The sequence below is a fragment of the Schistocerca piceifrons genome, chromosome 3 (genome assembly GCF_021461385.2).
Source record: "Schistocerca piceifrons isolate TAMUIC-IGC-003096 chromosome 3, iqSchPice1.1, whole genome shotgun sequence".
In the NCBI taxonomy this organism is placed as follows: Eukaryota; Metazoa; Arthropoda; class Insecta; order Orthoptera; family Acrididae; genus Schistocerca; species Schistocerca piceifrons.
The window spans coordinates 156,142,986-156,163,474 of NC_060140.1; the positions used below are offsets into that span (position 1 = coordinate 156,142,986).

Genomic DNA, 20,489 nt, shown 5'->3' on the forward strand with positions numbered 1-20,489 from the left:
AAAAAAAACCATAAGCTGTTTATTATTTCGAAAGAAATCGTCGTAGCTGTTAATATATTTACGTCAAAGTATGACAATACGTTCAATGGGGAGAGGTCGGGACTATATTGAGGATGTGAAAAGGGTTCTCAACGAAACTACTACAGCGCAGTCGAAACAACCTCGGCAGCACTTGAGTGGGCATTATCCTGCCGTCCGTCAACATTCTTGGGCCTTTATACATGATGGCGCGCTTTAGGTTTTGCAGAGAATTTACGTACCGCTATTCGCTAATTGTGGCGCTATGTTGCAATCAAAGAAATGGTCATCAAGGCTTACCCGGCAGTTGGCGTGCTCGTTTCTCGACTACGCAGCCGAAGCACCTGTTAGAAGGCCTTACACATCCTCCACACAGTCCCGATCCCTCCCAGGTGTTTAACATATTTTGGAGACCTGAACAAAAATACTTGTGGCCACAGATTTGCTTCGGTTATAAAGAGGGCTATGCCTAGGTACAACCATGGATTCCATGAAGGCACTGACGGTCTTGTCCCGCACTCACTCCATCTTCAGGCCACGAGTGACCTACCGGGACCATCTGAACGCCGTGTCATCCTCGGTGGAGGATGCAGAGAGGAGGGGCGTGGGGTCAGCACACAGCTCTCCCGGCCGATATGTTGGTATTCTTGACCGAAGCCGCTACTGTTCGGTCGAGTAGCTCCTCAATTGGCATCACGAGGCTGAGTGCACCCCGAGAAATGACAACAGCGCATGGCGGCCTGGACGGTCACCCATCCAAGTGCCGACCACGCCCGACAGCGCTTAACTTCGGTGATCTCACGGGAACCGGTGTATCCTCTGCGGCAAGGCCGTGGCCTGGTCTTGTCCCGCAGTGGGATAAATGTATTAGCAGCTATTGCGGTTACTTTCGGAATAATAAACAGCATACCTCCTTTCTTCCACCTTTCTGGTTTTTATGTGACTTCCCCTTATATAGCGACGGGAAGGTGGTGTCCATAAGAAAGCTAAAGAGACCTTGGAGAAAAGAGAAACAGTTGTAAGAATGTCAAGAGCACAGATGAAAAACGAATACTAAACAACGAAGTGAAAGGTGAAAGGTGGATTCAAAATATAGAGGAGCTATGCAATGGAAATCAAGTAGATGAAGACGAGTTGGAAAATATGATACTGCGAAAAAAAATTGCATCATTTGAAACGAGGCCCTTGGAGTAGGCAACGTTGCTTCAGAACTACTGATACCCTTGACAAAGCCAGCCACTACAAAATTATTGCATCTAGTGCGCAAGATGCATGCGACAGGAGAAAGATCCTCAGACTTCAAGAAGAAAATAACTGATGACAGTTGAAGCACAGGAGATATAAAATGGAGAATGGCTGTTTGGGCTACGTGGGCCACCACAGCATAATCTATACATAAAAATATCTTTAAAAATTTGTCGTTAAATCTTGTAATAAACTGTAGAATCAGCCTCTAGCTCCTAAATTTCGTTTGTTTTAGGATCAACGTAAGACCGGTTTTGCAATAATGAAACGGATCTTGAAATTGACGATTAGCAACTACAAGCAGCTCCAGCAATTTTTAGAAGAAACTACGTCAGTTTTTTTAAATCTTGTAATTATATACAAGGAAAGGTAATGTAATGTAATGGAAAACAGAATTACAAAACGATATATATAATTATGTCGTACAGGATATTGGGGCATAATTTTAGCTCGTAATATGACTATGTTATCTTCGGTTAAGGATTTATTGTTTTTCATTATGCCCATGTATATTATGTGACATGTACTATATGATAGCGATCCCTCACTAAGCTTCATCAGTAACTACAACAACGAAAGACTGAAGAAAGTGGAGTCACTATACTGGACACTGCTTCAGAGATAGCAAAGTCACTTGTCATCTTCAAACACCACGAGGCAAGCGCTTCTGATTTCCGTACATCATTGTTCATAGGAAATGTAAACCAGAAACGAGGAGAGTCACATACGCATTGAGATTGTAACAAAATCAGTAAACAAATTAACTACTTCTGGGGTGTGTGATGTTTAATGAAAACAGATCATTTCAGAAGCGCTCTCACATCCAAAGAGACGACCACTTTGCCTCTGTCCGCTCTAGCCCTTGGGGTTGAAAACAAAAACTGCAAAAAAATAGTAATGCATTTGGTTAAAAAGGCAAAATTCTTTAATCGTTCTTGTGGCTGGGTGCTCATTATTCATGAAATATTTGCAGCAAACTGAAAACTAATTTACGACGTGTAGTAATTCAATCCCGCAGGCAGAAACTGTACAGAATTATGACAATTATATAGACGTTTTGAGTATTTGAATGTTTGCATAAGCTTTTATGTGTGTTTTCTGCTATTTCCAAGTGTCCGAATGTAGCGACACCATTCTTGTTCCAACAGGCATACATGTAAGTCATGTAAGTAATGAAACCGAATAAATTCTTACATGGATCGGAATTGGCTACTGAAAGAATTAAATGGCGGAAAGGGACACTTGGTGCTGGGTCGGGACTCGAACCCGGATATCCTACTGCACACTAGCGGTCGCCTTAGTGACCTCGACTATACGAGCTCGCTTCCCGTCCAACCCAAACTCCCATTTTGTCGCACACTATTTACGCCCGCTGTCCACCATATGCATTTCTCGCTGCGTCAAGCTGCATTACCAGATTTCTTGCCATTGAATTCATTTCAATGCCCATTTGTGGCCGATGCCGGAATTTCATTTCATTTCATCTTATTTATTTAAGTGTTTTGATTCAATTACGCCACCGAAGGAAAAAGTTGCTGTAGAACATTTCTAAAGAATGTAAAACTACCGAAGAACCATGGGCTTAGCAAAGAAACGCTCGTGTGAAATACAGCATGCTATTTTCCACAGGATACCTCACAAGCAGTACATACAGTTGAAGTGATTGATGCTGCCTCACTCGCACAACGACAGGCATTCCTCACTGTACCACAGTGACGATTCTTAATGTCACATGGATCATCCACGGAGATATTTAATTGATCGGAGAATGTTTGAGTACTACAGTGCATTACTTTGTGTTTAACGCCTAATGAAAATGAAAGTAGCTTTTGGTGTACGGCAAAGATGCGTTATAAATTCGTTAATATTCTCAGCAGGCTAACATAAATGATTTACCAGATACTGCCATCATCACTATCTCTTACATGACGTTCCTGATGTCTACGTCTCTGTAAGAAAATTCTGAACTACTTGAACAGAATTTTCTCTTAATGTAAATAAAGTCAAGCTTATATAAATATAGATAAATGCGAGTAAGGTACATTAATAAAGAGATATAACCTGGAAATATATCATTACAAGCAGCATGATTCGTGAGTCGGTCGCATCTGGTTGGTGCTTAGCCGTGTCACAAGGAAGTGATATTAAATGGGATGACCTCTTGAAATCTTTAGTACAGATTTTCAGCGGAAGGGTTAGATTTGTTCGGAGGATTCACGGTCTGTGTGGATTATATTAGATAAATTAAAGCTGATAAGACGCTTTTGTGATCAATTCTAGGTTATTGTTCCAGGTTTAGAAGTTCGCTTGAAGTACGTATGACAGGAAACGAAGCAAGAAATGAGAGACGCATTACTAAGATTATAAGAAGTCGTTGTAAAGATACAATCAAGGACTGGGAATGTGAATCTTTGAAAGAAAGACAAAGTTGAGGTTGAATAGGGCAGAAATCTCTTTTATTTACACCCGTTACACTGCGCCATGTAATGCTGCTTGAAGTGTCTTTATGAACACGTCTCCGTTCAAAATATACGGAATTGTTTCCCGACATCTCTAAAGCCACTGTGTACTGTAGGATGCCAGTGTTCATTGCTCGATGAAACACAACAGAGTAAACCCCATTAAGAAATTAGTACAGGACGTATTTTCCACGGAAAAGTAATGAAAAGTTGTTTCATCACAGACACAGCTTACACGAAGCTTCTTCGTGAGTAATTCTGTCTATATTGTTTCTCCATTGTATTATTCTAAGTTACTTTACGTTACTTTTCCACTAAGCGCATTTTATCTAAGGGTACGACTTACACAGGCTCGATATTGCACTTTAGTGCCAGATACACGTTTCAATTATGCTGTACTTCCTAGCATCTATGTTTGCTCTTCAAACAACCTTCTGTGCTAGCATTTGCATTTAATTTTCAAACCAACCTGCCGCAGTCTAGTTAACATTGTGTAACCAAAGCGAAATTAGTACGCTGCTGTATTGTGTGGTTGGCCATGCTTTGCTGCACTATTCCTGAGGTATTATTGTTTTGTGTGGCTCTGAGGGGCACGAAATTCTCGTGTGACTTGCATTCTCCTGTGAAGAGATGAAGCTAGAAAGCAAGGAGCGAGAACAATAAACTGAGTACCACAGTCTTACATACAATGTTTTGCTGTTATATTAATAGATATCGGCGAACATTTTTGTCACCTGGCAGGACTTAAATAATTTATTCTTTAACAGTTACCGTTCTTTGGTAAGTGCTTTAAGCTGCTGTATAGTATTTCGTGCTTTGGAATGTCTTATTGTCCTAAAATATTTGTGGGTTAGTGCTAAAACATTTTACTGTCTCACAAACAGTAACATTCATCGACTTGGAATTTTGCGTATTTTAGTGCCAAAATTAAGCTATAACATCGACAATTTTCAGTTCAATGGCAGTAAAACTTAGTGAGCTGATGTTTCTAACTTCTACATGCGTAGAAGGAACAATAATGGATTCATAAAAAATATTTTTAATTAAATATGTACTTAACCGAACAATAATGAAAATAAAAGTTTGATATTTTAGAGTGAAAGCTATGGTAGATTACAAAATAAATAATAAGATTTGTTTACGACACTACAATACTCTATGAAACTAAAAAAAAATTACTGTACTCGTTGTATCAAAATAAGAGTCGACTGAGTGTTAAAATTGGATTGAAAATAAAGTAAGGATGGATGAGAAAATTGAAGAGCAGCAGAAATTAGTTTAACAACAAATTTTTCACCCGAATGGAGGACCATCTAGCAGACAAAGTGAAGGAATGCTGTTGCCTCGAAAGCAAAGAACAAATGAAGGAAGACAGGGGAAGTAAATCAGCTTACTTAGATAAAGAAAATAATCAACACAAAAAGATATCGTTTCAAATATAGGCCTGCATATGTTAAGCTGATTTCTGAGAGTGTAAATAGTGAGCGCTGATTTGGGTAGGCGTCAGCTGTGAACAGTGGGGAAACCGGAAAGGAAGAGAATCTGAGCGTTTGGCATGTGATGTTAACGAAAGATGCTTTAAATGAAATTCTTTTATTAGATAAGAAATGAAAAACTTTATATAGAAGTTACGTAACTAATTTAAAAGACTACGTAAGAGAGCATATAGAACCTACAAGCGATAACATCCTTGGAAATAAAAGTGATTCAGGAAAAAAAAACCAACAGTGATTAAAATACAAATGCTTCATAGCTATTCAAGTATGATTTTTAGGTCTATATATTAATGCCGTCTACAAAAAAATCTGTTTTATGGCATTTTAAAGTAGGTTTAAAACGGTACTGAAAATTAATTGATGTTATCACGAATGGGAAGAAATCGAACATGGAAATAATATATGGTATGGCAAAGGAAAGTGTAAAAGCGCAGTTATCGTTGAAGTTAGACATTAATGACTCAGGGGAATTTATTACATTCCATCTCAGAACCGCCGTGCGGGGTAGCAATGCGGTCAAAGGCGCCTTGCCACGGACCCCGTCGGAGGTTCGAGTCCTCCCTGGGGCTTGGGTGTGTTTGTTGTCCTTAGCGTGGGTTAGTTGAAGTTGGATTAAGTGGTGCATAGGGACCGATGACCTTCACAGTTTGGTCCCATATGAATTTACCACAAATTTCCAATTTCCATCTCAGAAAAACACTAATGATACGGCTGCCTATTTGATAACTCTAGACCATGAAACAATAGTTAGATATCGCTTTAATATCAATGTCATTCTTAACGTAAAGAAAGCAACAACATACGAAAGCGAGGTATTGTAGTATCCACAACCAACAGCGGAAACGCCTTGGGCTGCGGATCGGAGCCACCAGGCGGGGAAGCCGCCGGCGGTGGAGCACGCACCACCGGGTAAACACAGGACGAGTCGGACGACAGACCAACGACAACTGACAACAACCGACCACGACCGACTATGAGCGACACACCAAGGAAGAGATAAATAACGGGGGCTTGAGGAAACCACAACATAAAACGTAAATCCACTCGGAACCAGAGCCAGGCAAATGTCAACAACGAGCAACGACCAGAACGCACTACCGCCGAGATAGAAACGAAATGCAGGGCGAGTACCAGACTGGCTGGACTAGGGCAGAGCGGGTCCCTATATACGAAACAGGTGGGAGCGGCTATTGGCCGCTGTCTGCACGTGGCTTAGCGGTGGCGCCGAATACCCGCCGCAGAGGCGGAGCCCTCTATGGGCTGACCACGTCCATTTGTTCTGCCGCGTGTTCGACTTCCGCGGCGAAAGGTACTAGAGGTATCCTAAGGTCACGAGATTAAATAGTCACAAATAAGGTAAGTCACCTCATATAAATATTTGGAATATAAAATTTCGGAGCTATGATATGGCACAGCCACATGGCAGATAAAAAAGTGTCAGGTTACGATACACTGATAGGACATAGGCTACTGTGGTTAACGGAATAGAGGACACTCTTCTGGATGGGATCCAAATCAGATTAACCCTGCTGTTCTGTTCGGGTCTATATGACCCGAAACGAATATGAACGTTATTTTACATTATGTAAATACCAATATATATTTATGAAACTTTGTGACTTTGTCTGAAAATGGATGAGCAGCATGTGTTTTAAAAGGTTTTAAAAAAGTTTAAGAAGTTTGGGCTTCAACTGTAATAGTTGCATATGTAATGTTCGGGTCATAATGACCCGACACAAATATGTTTAGTGTAACTCGTATTTATTTCTAAAATCTGGAAATGGCGAAAATTATTTTTGTTGTGTTGTGTGGGAATAGTGACTGCATCATTCCAACTTACTCTCAACAATCACCTAAAGCTCCATGCGTTCACAACAATGGGCTTGTTTGTTGCTTTCCCCAGGAAATAATAATTGGCAGTTCTCAATAATTGGAATGCTTTGTTTCTGCCCAGTTTGACTTGTGACACCATGGCGATGAGACCATTGAATGATCGTGAGTTGGAAGAAATAGTAAATGCCTCACCAGATGAAGGATCACTTTCTGAGTTTGAAGATCACATCAGCAATGCATCTGAAAGCGAGTGTTCCGATGACAGTTACGACAGTCCACAGCCCATACAAAATAGTGTAGAGACTTTTCTTTCTAAAAATGGGAATATAGAATGGCAGTTGCATCCACCAGCACAACATGGTCGCCTACCAGCTTCGAACATCATCAAGAGTACCCCAGGAGTTACCAGGTATGCAGTCAGCAGAATATCTGATGTAAAATGTTCATTTGAAGCAGTATTTCACACAGCGCTTCAAAATGAAATAATAGAGATGACAAATATTGAAGGGCAGCGAGTTTATGGTGAACAGTGGACAGATATTGATGGTTCTGTTTTCCATGCATACTTAGGACTCTTACTCCTAGCGGGTGTATATCGATCTCATGGGGAGTCTACAAAAAGTTTGTGGGATAAAGATACTGGGCGAAACATATTTCGAGCAACCATGTCTCATGAAACATTCTGTAAGATATCACGTGTCCTGCGATTTGACAAGAAATCTACTAGAGAGGAAAGACGACGTACTGACAAACTTGCCGCAATTCGTAGTATTTGGGAGAAGTGGGTAGAGGTCCTTCCTAAACTGTATAATCCAGGAGAAAATGTTACTGTTGACGAGCAGTTAGTAGCATTTAGAGGTCGCTGTCCATTCAAGCAGTATATCCCAAGTAAACCGGCAAAATATGGGATCAAAATATGGACCATGTGTGACAGCAAAACTTCATACGTACTGAAAGCCCAAATTTATACAGGAAAGGTGAGTGGAGCGGCACCAGAAAGAAATCAGGGAATGAGGGTGGTATCTGATCTCACTTCTGAGTTACGTGGTCAGAATATCACGTGTGACAACTTTTTTACGTCGTACAATTTGGGGCAGCTGCTTCTGAAAAGGAAATTGACTATGTTGGGAACTATACGGAAAAATAAGCCGGAGCTTCCACACAAAATGACCAACAAGGAGGTACACAGCTCTTCATTTTACTTCACAAATGACACTACTGTGGTTAATTATATTCCTAAGAGACACAAGAATGTTGTACTTATGAGCACTCTCCACCATGATGCGGAAATCAGTGACAGGGCTGATAAGAAGCCAAAAATGATTTTGGACTATAATTCAACCAAAGGTGCTGTAGACACGCTTGATCAGTTATTAGGTACATATACATGCAAACGAAAAAGTAATAGGTGGCCAATGATAGTTTTCTACAATATTCTTGATGTTTCTGCTTATAATGCATACGTTTTGTGGATTTCGGTTGACCCTAATTGGAATGCAAGCAAATTGACTAGAAGGAGAATATTCTTGGAGGAACTTGGAAAGTCACTGATAAAAGAACATATTGCATCAAGAACGCATTTCCCAAGAACAGAAGATTCTTTGAGAATGGTCACAAGCATCCAAAACCCGAATGATGTGGGTGGTGTGTCAGAATCGGTAACAACAAGAAAATCTACAAAACGTGCACGCTGTAAGTTCTGTCCATCAAGTAATGACAATAAAACAAACATGGTGTGTGGAAAATGTAGTAAACATATTTGCAAGAAACATGTAACCTACTTGTGTCCACAGTGCAAGCAGTAAGAAAAGAACTGTAGTATTTTATAAGATGATTGTATTGAAAATTCTGTTGTTTCAAATTTATGTGAATACTTGTGCCTAAACTACAATCAGTAAGAAGAGAGGATTCTAAAGTTGTAGTGCTTTCTATGTTGGAATGTAATAAAAAAACTGTAGTGTGTTCTGTACTGTAGTGTGCTCTAAGATGAATATCTGTAATGACAACTGTCTGTTGTTAGAAAATGTCAATACTTACGTCTAAACTGTCAACAATAAGAATAGAAGTATGGAAAAACTGTAGTGCTTTCTAAGTTGAATGCCTGTAATGGAAACTGTCTGTTGTTTCAAATTTATGTGCATATTTAAATGAAAAATATCCCTCAATAAAGTTGTATGCATTGTTATTATTATTATTATTACCATTATTATTATTATTATTATTATTATTATTATTACTAACAAGGTACTGGAATAGAACAACAATGTCGATAGCTAAAACTGTACCAAAATTTATGTTTCTAAAGCATTTTGATATGTCGGGTCATATTGACCCGAACAGTATATATGTCAAGTAAAAGTGAACAGAACAGCAGGGTTAAAATAGTAATTTACTACGGAACGTTCGGAATATACGATTAACGTTACTGCGAACGGTCACAGACGCCTTCGATCTGCGAGACAGTGCAATAGAAATATGAAATACAGACACTCGAATAGAGAAGACGTATATCATTCCGAAATTCTCTTAGAAAACTCAAGGAGGCATATTTGAAGGCAGGTATTACGGATATCTCGTAACGTTAACGTAGACACATAAGAATCACAAGTAGCCAAAAAATAGCAGACAGATGACCGGACATGTTGTTTTCCTTCCCCCTCTCCAAATGTGAATTTAATTGAAAGGCTCTTTAAAATATAGACAATGAGAAGTGCCCTCTGCTATAGGCATCACATCATCTAATGAAGTATCGATCATGCCAACTACGATATAATCTAAATGTACATCGACGCTTTTGTAAGACACGAACACCTACACTTAATTTAACCACTTCATCGTCAAAGCAGGTCTGTGTTGGTGAGTCTGTGTTGGTGATTCACACGAATCTGGGACTGATACATGGAGAGTCGAACTGGCTGCTTCTGTGTCATAGGATTGTTTTACAGCTTTAGATTGACTGTCGACTCTTTGTGGCAGTTTCTTCTTCATCGTCAGCTGAGGGGGTTTATTTGGAATGTCAAACAGTGTGGGTACTGCATTCCAAACGAGTTTGTTATTGTCTGCGTTCATGAACCGGTTTTGTTCGAAATGTAGCGAACAGAAGCTAATATTATCATACAGGTAAAATGGGTCTTTCTTCATAAGGTCATCTCGTCTGCTATTAACTAGCCATTTTCTGCTCCTAAAACGAAACATTCATCATTTATACACATATAGTTTGCAAGTGAATCCTGACGATACCTCCCAGGATCCTTAGGAAACCTAAAAAAAGACAGCTGTGGTGTCTTCTTGCTGTTGTTGCGGCAATTTATTGCGCTACAAACGTTCCCGATGGTAAAAACCATTGTACAAATCAAAATAAACAATCACTATTCGCTTTCACGATCGCGCCGAACTCACAGTTCAACCTACCGGCCGCTGGGGCGCTGCTGGCGCTGTAGCAACAAAATAAAGGCGAAGTGTCGCGACTGTTATGTTAGACTGTGGATCAGAAACGTTAAAGCGGAGAGATCTGTGAAGAGGACCTCAGCCAATAGTACGCTGACTGAACCATCTCTATGGCGACACCGAGGCAGCAGCGGCCTCTAGGCCGCCTGGCCGCAGCCCAGTTGAAGACTAGCCGTTGTACGAACTCTACAACAGCGGCTTATGAACTGTATTATTTCACTTTTATTTGGCATTGTCTATACTGGTGAGATTTTTTTAATTTTGTCTGTCGCCCATTGCTTGCGACACATCATTGCAAATTCTAAAATTTTAAGTATTGTCATTTATCTTACTGTAACAAAAATTCATCAGTACGATTTACTTGAGTTGTTGTCTAGTGATCCGACAAAGCAGGTTTCCTAGGTGCCCCATATTTGACTAGTTTACTGGGTGGGTATCGTCTTCCATTTGCAAGAATGTCACGCAGTTTCGTATAAACTGCTGCTCGTTCATTTAAAGACACGAATAATCTATCAGATACATTTGATTCTCATCTAGACTACATTTTTGGACATTTCATCCAACCCATCACAAGACCCGGATGCGTCATTACCCATTGTCCAAGTTTTGTACTGGGCCGAAAGATGCATTAAGACCTTCTGTTAAATAAACAGGTTAATAAATAAAACTTCGCTGGTACGAGATATAATTCTAAAGTTTTTGCTATAGTGAAAATTGGTGTGGTAGCGTGCGTTTGCGTCCTCTGACGTGTGACGTAGCAACTACACAATACAAACGTCATCATTGTCATGATAGTGTGCCCACCAGGTCTAATCATCTTCCAGAATTTAATCACTATGACGTCAGTATCTTGTTCTATGCCAACTGCCACACTATAATCTGATCTGAAAGAGATCCTCATAGAGTCCAGCTCTCCACCTGTATTTTTGGTTTGCCTCAAAACCTTCTTACAAAGGGAACATTATCACTGACCATCCACTTGAAAGTCATGATCTATACAGGGAATAAGTTGGGTCTCCATCAAGCTTACAATACTTGGGCATTGTATATTTCCTCCATTTCATTAATGTATTCTATAAGCCGTTCTTCTATGTTACTTGGATGATAGATTACATTAATTACCAGTCTAAAGACAATGATACTGTGAAAGTCTTATCCTTATGTCTCAGATCCCTAAAATGTCACACAGTGGATTAACGTCCTGTTGAAATGAAATTGTACGTTGGTCATCAGGCCGAGCGATTCTCCATTTGGTTCCTTGCATTCGTATGTGTCTCGCATGACGCTTCCTCTATCAAACATCAGTTACTTCTGATCGTTTCGTCCCATTATTTGCCTTATATGAGTGACTGGAGTGGACCTCTTGCCTGACCTTAATCCTACCAAGGGCCGACCGGAGTGGCCGTGTGGTTCTATGCGCTTCAGTCTGGAGCCGAGCGACCGCTACGGTCACAGGCTCGAATCCTGCCTCGGGCATGGATGTGTGTGATGTCCTTAGGTTAGTTAGGTTTAAGTAGTTCTAAGTTCTAGGGGACTGATGACCTCAGAAATTAAGTTCAATAGTGCTCAGAGCCAATCCTACCAAGGACTTTAGAGAAAAATAAGTTGGTCGTGGTTTTATCGATCTACTTTATGTCTGCTGGTTCACATTGTGGTACAAACAATATAAAAATGACAGCCTACGTGTGTTGTGCACTAGTCTCGAATATCCGGCGAGAATTATGTCGTCGTTATGGTTAAACGTTTCTTTAGTTATCCTTTCCGTTCAACCAATACTGGAAATAAACAACGTCGTTATCTTAATCTCGCCAATTGTTAGTAGTGATCCAACCACAGACAAACGAACTGTCTCCTAAGCCAGCAGTATTTACCTCTAAAATGACATTCAATTGGCTCTGAGCACTATGGAACTCAACTGCTGTGGTCATAAGTCCCCTAGAACTTAGAACTACTTAAACCTAACTAACCTAAGGACATCACACACAGCCATGCCCGAGGCAGGATTCGAACCTGCGACCGTAGCGGTCGTGCGGTTCCAGACTATAGCGCCTTTAACCGCTCGGCCACTCCGGCCGGCGACATTCAATTAGTTTTCGAAACTGTAACAAGCTGGTGAGTTGTAAGTACCGGGAACACAAAATGGAGTGTACCTGAACAGCTGATTACTATTAAAAAGAAACTCTTTACAAAGAAAAATACGGAACAGTGAGAGTACTGACGGCTACTGATTAAGGCCAAGTCAAGGCTCACCACATCAATAAATACAATGACGGGAAAAATTGTAACCCCAAGAAATTATTAATGTAAAGTAATGAAACTTCGGGAATATATTTGTCTAGGTAACATTTGAGTGATTGACATTGCAAGATCACACGTTAACGTAAGTGCCAGATAAATCACTGCAAATGTGAAGTACTGGTACCTTCATAACCGATATAACCCAAAGAATGTTGAATGCAAGCATGCAAAAATGCATGCGCTGTAATGAACAGGTGCCGGCTGTCAGTTTTTGGGATGGAGTTCCTTTTATGTTCCACTTGTTCTGCAAAAACAGGGACCGTTAATGCTCGTTGTGGATGACACTGGAGTTTTCGTCCGATGTTTCCCTCAATGTGCTTGACTGGAGACACATGTGGTGTCGAGCATATCAAAGCAACGTGTCGATACTCTTTAGAGCATATTGGGTTACAATAGCGATATGTCAGCGAGTGTTATCCAGTTGGGAAACATCCCCTGCAGTGCTCTTCGTGAATAGCAGCAGCAAATAGCTGAATCACCGGACTGACGTACAAATCTGCCGTCACGGTACGTGCGATAAACACGATAGTGCTCCTGCTGTCATGTGAAATTGCACCCCAGGCAACAACTGGAGGTGTTGGTCCATTGGGTCAAGCACGCAGAAAGTTTGGTTGCAGGCCTTCAACTGGTCTCCTTCTAACCAATATACGACCATCACCGGCACAGAGGCAAAACTTGGTTTCGTCAGAAAACTCAAGAGACATCCATCGTTCACTCCAATGAACTCTCGCTTGACTCCACTTAAGTCACAGACAGCGGTGGTTTGGGGTCAGTGGAATGCACGCTGCAGCACGACTGACTCGCATCCGTCCTTGAAGTAACCGATTTGTAACAGTTCGTTGTGTCACTGTGGTGCCATCTCCTGCACAAACTGTTGCTGTAGATGCAGCTCGATGCGCCAGAACAAGAAGCCAAGTGGTCTTGCGAAGCCAGGTCTTCTTGCGACCGTACATTTTCGTGACCTCCGATGCTAGCAATCACGTACAGTGGCTACATTCCTGCCAAATCCTTCCGCAATAAAGCAGGAGGAAATCCAGCTTCTCGTAGCTCTATTACACGACCGCTTTAAAAATCGGAGAGGCGCTGATAAAGATATTTTTGTCGCCTTAAACATCAGCTCTTCAGTTCCAATCTCAAAGGTGACTAACGCTCGCGACCGTTACAGAGTGGATTTAAAACAAACCGAATTTGCATCCTCATAGTGATGTTGCTAGCACCACTCTTATGCAACTGGCGCAAAATTTGAATAGACATCATCTTTCAGGAGTTGAAACACATCTAATAACTTTCGTTTATGTCACGCAGCTCTTTCATAATGTTGTATTTTACCATCAGTGTGCAATAAATGAAATGCATGGAAGCAGAATGATAATTAAGAAATAAAAATAGTGAAAACGCAACGTTGGAGGAACAAAATGAACTCAGCAGAATTAGTTAAGCGTTAATCAGCAGCAGTAAAATTATTTACTGCCACTCGGAATTGGTTGTTAACAGATAATTACAGGTCAAGGACAACAATTTAAAACGTAAATAACTGCACTTAGCCAGTGCAAATACGGCTTGCAATTGTTTTAAAATCCTACAGCTATGACGCCGAAACAATTTAAAGCACTTCACTTTTACATACAAATTTCACTAAGGAACACGATGCTTCGCCAATAAAGACTGGTTTGTGGTACCACTGAGCCGCCTTAACTGACCAGAAATTCACTACACGGAACTTAAATAACATTTGAGACAACTACAGAACAACTGAATTAATTGCCGGTGGAGATGCAAACGAACTGTATAGTCGGCGAAGGTACTTACACGAAGCTTGGTTGAACTACAAGAAATCCATTAGTAATTACACTAACACCTGTTTAATCCGGTGACTTTGTGTGACACCTGGGGGATAGTAGATACAGTATACTGATAATAGTTTCAGCTTCGTGTATCAATTGTTTAATATGTAGCTACTCGCAGAAAGAAGACTCAGTGTTGTGCAAAATTGTGAAGCAAGCAGGCACCCAGGCTATGTAGACGCAACTCGTGCTTCCTACTGAGCGAGTTTGAAAGGCGTCGAATTTGTGGCCTACCGAGTGACCGGACGGTCAAAAGTTGAACTTGCTGCGTCAGTTGCGCAACTATGCTGCTATCAGTAGTCACATGGGCATTCACACACAAGCAGATGTTCTGGACGTCAACGCAGGTCACACACACAGCAGGATCGTTGTATTATAAGAGCAGCAGTGGCAAATCGTACAGCTAACCCAGCATAGGTAAGAGGGCTTGTGAACCTAAACGTGTCAGGAAGAACTGTTGCGAACCAGCTATTTGCAGTGGAACTATGGTCACGCACACCTCTAGACCGCATTCCACCAACAGGCCATGCCATCGACGAGCACGGCTCGATTGCTGGCGCCAGAGCATCACTTGAAAGATTAAATGGGGCGCCGTAGTCTCTACCGAAGAAAGCGGATTCTGCCTGTATGCAAATGGTGATCGTTTGCGTGTACGACTTAGGCTTGGTGAGCGCTGTCTCGTGGAATGCATTCGTCCAAGACCCATGGACCCGGTGTGTGCAGTATGTTGCCAGTCCTCTTCTTTTGCCGTTCTTGCAACATGAAGGTGACGTGTTCTTCCAACAGGATTAATGCACGCCCACACACTGCCCGTGAAGCTCAGCGTGGTTTGCAAGACTTGCAGCAGCTTAACTGGTCACCACGATTTCTGGAATTGTCTCCTATCGAGAATGTGTGGATTTTGATTGGTCGAGAAATGACTTGTGCATCTTGTCAGCCCAGAACACTTACATAACTACGTGAACAAGTCAAGCGGGCGTGGCATAACATATACCAGGACATTATTGGCCATTTGGACGAATGAATGGATGCCAGAGTCAGTTCCTGCCAACCCTGGAGGCTACACTACGTACTAATATGTGTGTTTCAGCCTGTGTCGATACCTGGAACCGGAGAGACACATGTACTGTTGACATGTGAATGTAATCAATTAACTTTTATACCTAGTATTCACATTCATGTAGAACTTTATAAAAGGCGTCATATTTTCGGCAGTGAATGTAACACTTTCTTTATTTCACGATTGCACTTGATGATGGCCTAAGGCCGAAATTGAAACCGTGAAATAAAGAAAGTGTTACAGTCACTGGCGTAAATATGATGTCTTTTATGAATGTAATCAGTTCATGTACTCCAAATGTACTGTTGCAACAATAACTCTTGAGTGAACTGGAAACCTTTAAAACGATGTAGTAATTTGTTTTTTCCGCCAGTGCATTTCGCAACATCTTCTACGTTTAAACACACTTCCACGGCTAGGTGCGGTACCATGCTTATAAACAAAGTGAGCTTTACGGCGCAGTGAGCAGTCAGTACAGTGGGTTGAACTTACACTAGAGGCTACCTCTAGGAGGTATTGCTTAGATTTATCCAAATGGTTTTTAGAGAAAGTCAGTTATAAAGGTGGGGGTTGGAGTTCGGTTGTTTGGAGGAAGAGATCAAACAGCGAGGTTATCGGTCTCATCGGATAAGAGAAGGTCGGGGAAGGAAGTCGGCCATGACCTTTCAAAGGAACCATCACGGCATTTGCTTGGAGCGATTTAGGGAAATCACGGAAAACCTAAATGAGGATGGCCGGACGCGGGATTGAGCCGTAGTCCTCCCGAATGAGAGTCCAGTGTGCTAAACACTGCGCCACCTCGCTCGGTAAGTTATAAGGAAAATCAACTTTAAATATAAAGATTCCATTATCGTCACCATATACAGCTATAATATAGAGGTCGGCCAGTGTGGCCGAGCGGTTGTAGGCACTTCAGTCTGAAACCGCGCGACCGCTACGGTCGCAGGTTTGAATCCTGTGTCTTGGATGTGTCATGGATGTGTGTGATGTCCTTAGGTTAGTTAGGTTTAAGTAGTTCTAAGTTCTAGGGGACTGATCACCTCAGAAGTTAAGTCCCATGGTGCTCAGAGCCATCTGAACCATTTGTCGAGGAGAGACGAAAGTAATGAGAAGTAGCAGAAATGAGAAACGCGAAATGCTTAAAATCACAATTGGTGATCATGAACTAGACCAATTGAAGAAATTGGTAGTAAAATAGCCCATGATGAACGAAGCAAGGAAAAAATAAAAATCAGACTAGCACTGGCCAAAATAGCAGTCCTGGAAAAGAGAAATCTACTCGAATGAAACATAGGGCTTAACCTGAGCAGGAAATTTCCAAAAATGTGCGTTTGGAGCTGATCATTGTGTGGTAGTGGAGCATGTACTGTGGAAAAACCGAAACAGTAAAGAATCGAAGCATTTGAGATTTCCTGCTACAGAAGAATGTTGAAAATTTGGTGAACTGGTAAGTAACGAACGAGGAGGTCTTCCGCTAAAACGGCGAACAAAGGAATGTGTGGAAAACACTTGACAGAAGTAGGAACAGAATGATAGGACATCTCTTACGACGTCAGGAAATAACTTCCATGACACTAGAGGGAGCTGCAGAGGGTAAAAACAGAATAGGAAGACACAATACATCCAGCAAAAATTTGAGGACATAGGTTGCAATTGCTACTCCGAATGAAAATATTGGCGCAGGGGAGAAATTTGTGGCGGGCGGCGTCAAACAAATCAGAAGATCGACGATTGAAAGAAAAGATACGTGTTTCCATTATGATATGATTTATCGATTGTCTCAAGACCACCCAAAGCATATAGTGAGTATCCTTTTCGCTTTGGACTGGATGAATAAAGCCCTAGTGGCTAATCTGTCCCGTAGAACACACCTATAACCACAATTAAGGAGTATTCTAACAAAATATAAAAAGCCATTGAATTATACCATTTGCCAGTTACTAAAAGAATTAAAATATTTTAATAAAATACCAAAAGATCAATTAATTAAAGAAGGCTGGCGAGCACTGATTAAGTGATGCGTTAGACAATTAACTTACAGAAAGATTTCGGAGAAAGCGCGGGCCTGGGTACAGAAACAACTCAGCCACGCTACTCAGTAACGACGCGTAGACAAAAAATTATATTATAATGCACATTTGCCATACATCACGAATACATGTCCAGAAAATCGACTAAACACAGACTGGATAAAAAAAATCAACGAGTACCTTTGCCTGACAACAGGAAATAGGAGGAACGGCCACAAATATCAGCTAGACAAGAAAGCATCCAGGACGGAATGAATCTCACCTCAGTTAAGAATAAGGTTATTGGTCGTTACCGAAAGACTGTCACCGTGTAGTCCACTATCCACTGATGAGCCAGAGCATTATAACTATCTCCCTAATAACCGCTACATCCACCTTTGCCACGGATAACAGCAGCAATGCGCCGTGGCACGGAAGCAATAAGGCCTTGATAGGTCACTGGAGGGAGTTGCCTCCGCATCTGCACACACAGGTCACTGAATTCTCATAAATTACAGTGGGATTTGGAAGAGGTGTGGCTATGAGCTCTCACGCCTCTTTCAACCACATCCCAGAAGTATTCAATCGGGTTCAGATCTGGCGAGTTGGGGGGGCCAGCACATCAACTGGAACTCGCCTCTGTGTTTCTCGAATCACTCTTGGCCTTGTGACATGGCGCATTATTTTGTTGAAAAGTGCCACTGCCGTCGGGAAACATGGTCATCATGAAGGTGTGTACATGGTCTTCAACCAGTGTACGATGCACCCTGGCCGCCGTGGTGCCATGCGCGAGCTTCACTGGACCAGTGGACGCACATGTGAATTTTCCCCAGAGCATAATGGGGCCGCCACCAACTTCTCTCCACCTCGCCGTACAAGTGTCAGGGATCAGTTCCCCTCGAAGATGACTGGTTCGAGCTCTCCCACGGGCATGATGAAGAAGCCATCGATCAGGATTCATCAGATCATGCAACGCTCTGCAACTGCGCCAGTGCCGATTGTCACGTGCACATTTCAGTCGTAATTGTCGACGTCGTGGTGTTAACAAAATGGCTCAAATGGCTCTGAGCACGATGGGACTTAATATCTGAGGTCATAAGTCCCCTAGAACTTAGAACTACTTAAACCTACATAACCTAAGGACGTCACACACATCCATGCCCGAGGCAGGATTCGAACCTGCGACCGTAGCGGTAGTGCGGTTCCAGACTGTAGCGCCACTCCGGCCGGCCGTGGTGTTAACATTGCACATGCGTGGGTTGTCAGCTGCGGAGGCCTATCGTTAGAAGTATTCAGTGTACTATTTGTTCAGACACATTTGTAGTCACCACTGCGTTAAACTCTCATGTTAGTTCCGCCACAGTTTGCCGTCTGTCCTGTTTTACCAGTCCGATCAACCTACGACGTCCTATAATGAGTGGTGTTCGCCCAACCCCACGACGTCTGAACTTGGTCTTACCTTGGTGTTACCACGTTTTGAAGACACTCACCATGGCACTTCACGAACACCTGCCAAGCCGTGCACTTTCCCGAAGGCTCGTGCCGAGCATCTTGGCCATCACACTCTGCTCTCAGTCGAACTCAGATAGCTCGCGCACCTTCCCCATGCTGCACACTGAGAGCACACTCACTGATACTTCATGCAAATTGCGTGTGTCTGACTAGCAGTCACTCCTCGCCAGGTGACGCAGCTATCGCCTGGAAAGACTTATATCGGTAGTAAGTCAGTGGTCATAATGTTCTGACTGATCGGTGTCTCCAGGGCAGGTCTCCAAGCAGGCTCGCTTTCCCCAACGGTAGAGTGGCTGACAGTTAAACATCAAACGGCGTGCTGGCGCCAGTAACACGCTATGCCCCCTCCCTACAGCAGTGGTTGGCCGAACAGAGCGCTAATACGTCCTAGACAGAACATGACCTCCAACAGTCCGCAGCACTGCCAACAAATCACTCCTCATGCTTTCCGAGTAGGGCCTGTATCGCTGCCCGCTGCTGTTTTTGCACCATCTCACTAGCTGGTGTCGTCCCATACCATAGCAACGGGGCAGAGACGTACGCAGAACACTCATAATCAATTACGGAGTGCCAAGAATGTAGCATGCACACAACATAGTTTCCTTATGAGCATGTTTGATGAGGTGAATAGTAGTTGTCTATTTCTCTGGTGAGCTGTGTTTATGTTTTAAGTGCTTACAAATTTCGTTAGTGCTGCTTTCTGTCATCTGAATCTGTAATACAGTGCTCTTGGTTTAGCCCACTGCTGCAGCATGAGCAGATTTTTTTTTTTTTTTTCGTGTTACGATATATTTAGATTGTTAAATCGCATTCAGTAACTGCTTAGGTTATTAGTTTACTTATTCTCAAAACTAGTTTCTCACTCAGCAGCGGATTGTGAATTAGTTTGAAACTTGTGACAGTTTAAAGCTGTTAGCAGGAACGGTACTTGAACCCAAAATGTTGACTTTCACAGACAAATGGTCTCACCTAACTCAGCCCCACATTAACGGGTTCACGTGTATCTGAACCACTGCCAGGTGTTTAGGGTCATGACGGGATAGTTCAGAAGGTAAGAGCAAAGTCCACTAAACACAAAGTTTCGAGTTCCAGTTCTGGTCCAGCACCTGGTCAATTTATTTTGTGCATTATATAATACTGATAGCGTTCTTTGTATTACACTAGCGCGAGGAAAAACATCATGGTGCGCTGGATTTAGCAACACCCTAATACATGCTATGGAAATGAAATCTTTCACCACCTTAGAAGAGTACAGTAAAGCCTCACAC

The 20,489-nt window shown here is 42.0% G+C and overlaps 1 protein-coding gene and 1 pseudogene across 1 annotated transcript in view; both read right to left on the reverse strand.

Annotated features, from left to right (window-relative positions):
• Positions 1-20,489, reverse strand: part of LOC124788475 — a 768,283-nt gene that overhangs the window by 444,597 nt on the left and 303,197 nt on the right. The gene's annotated exons all lie outside the window — the stretch shown is intronic.
• Positions 739-856, reverse strand: LOC124790355 (annotated as a pseudogene).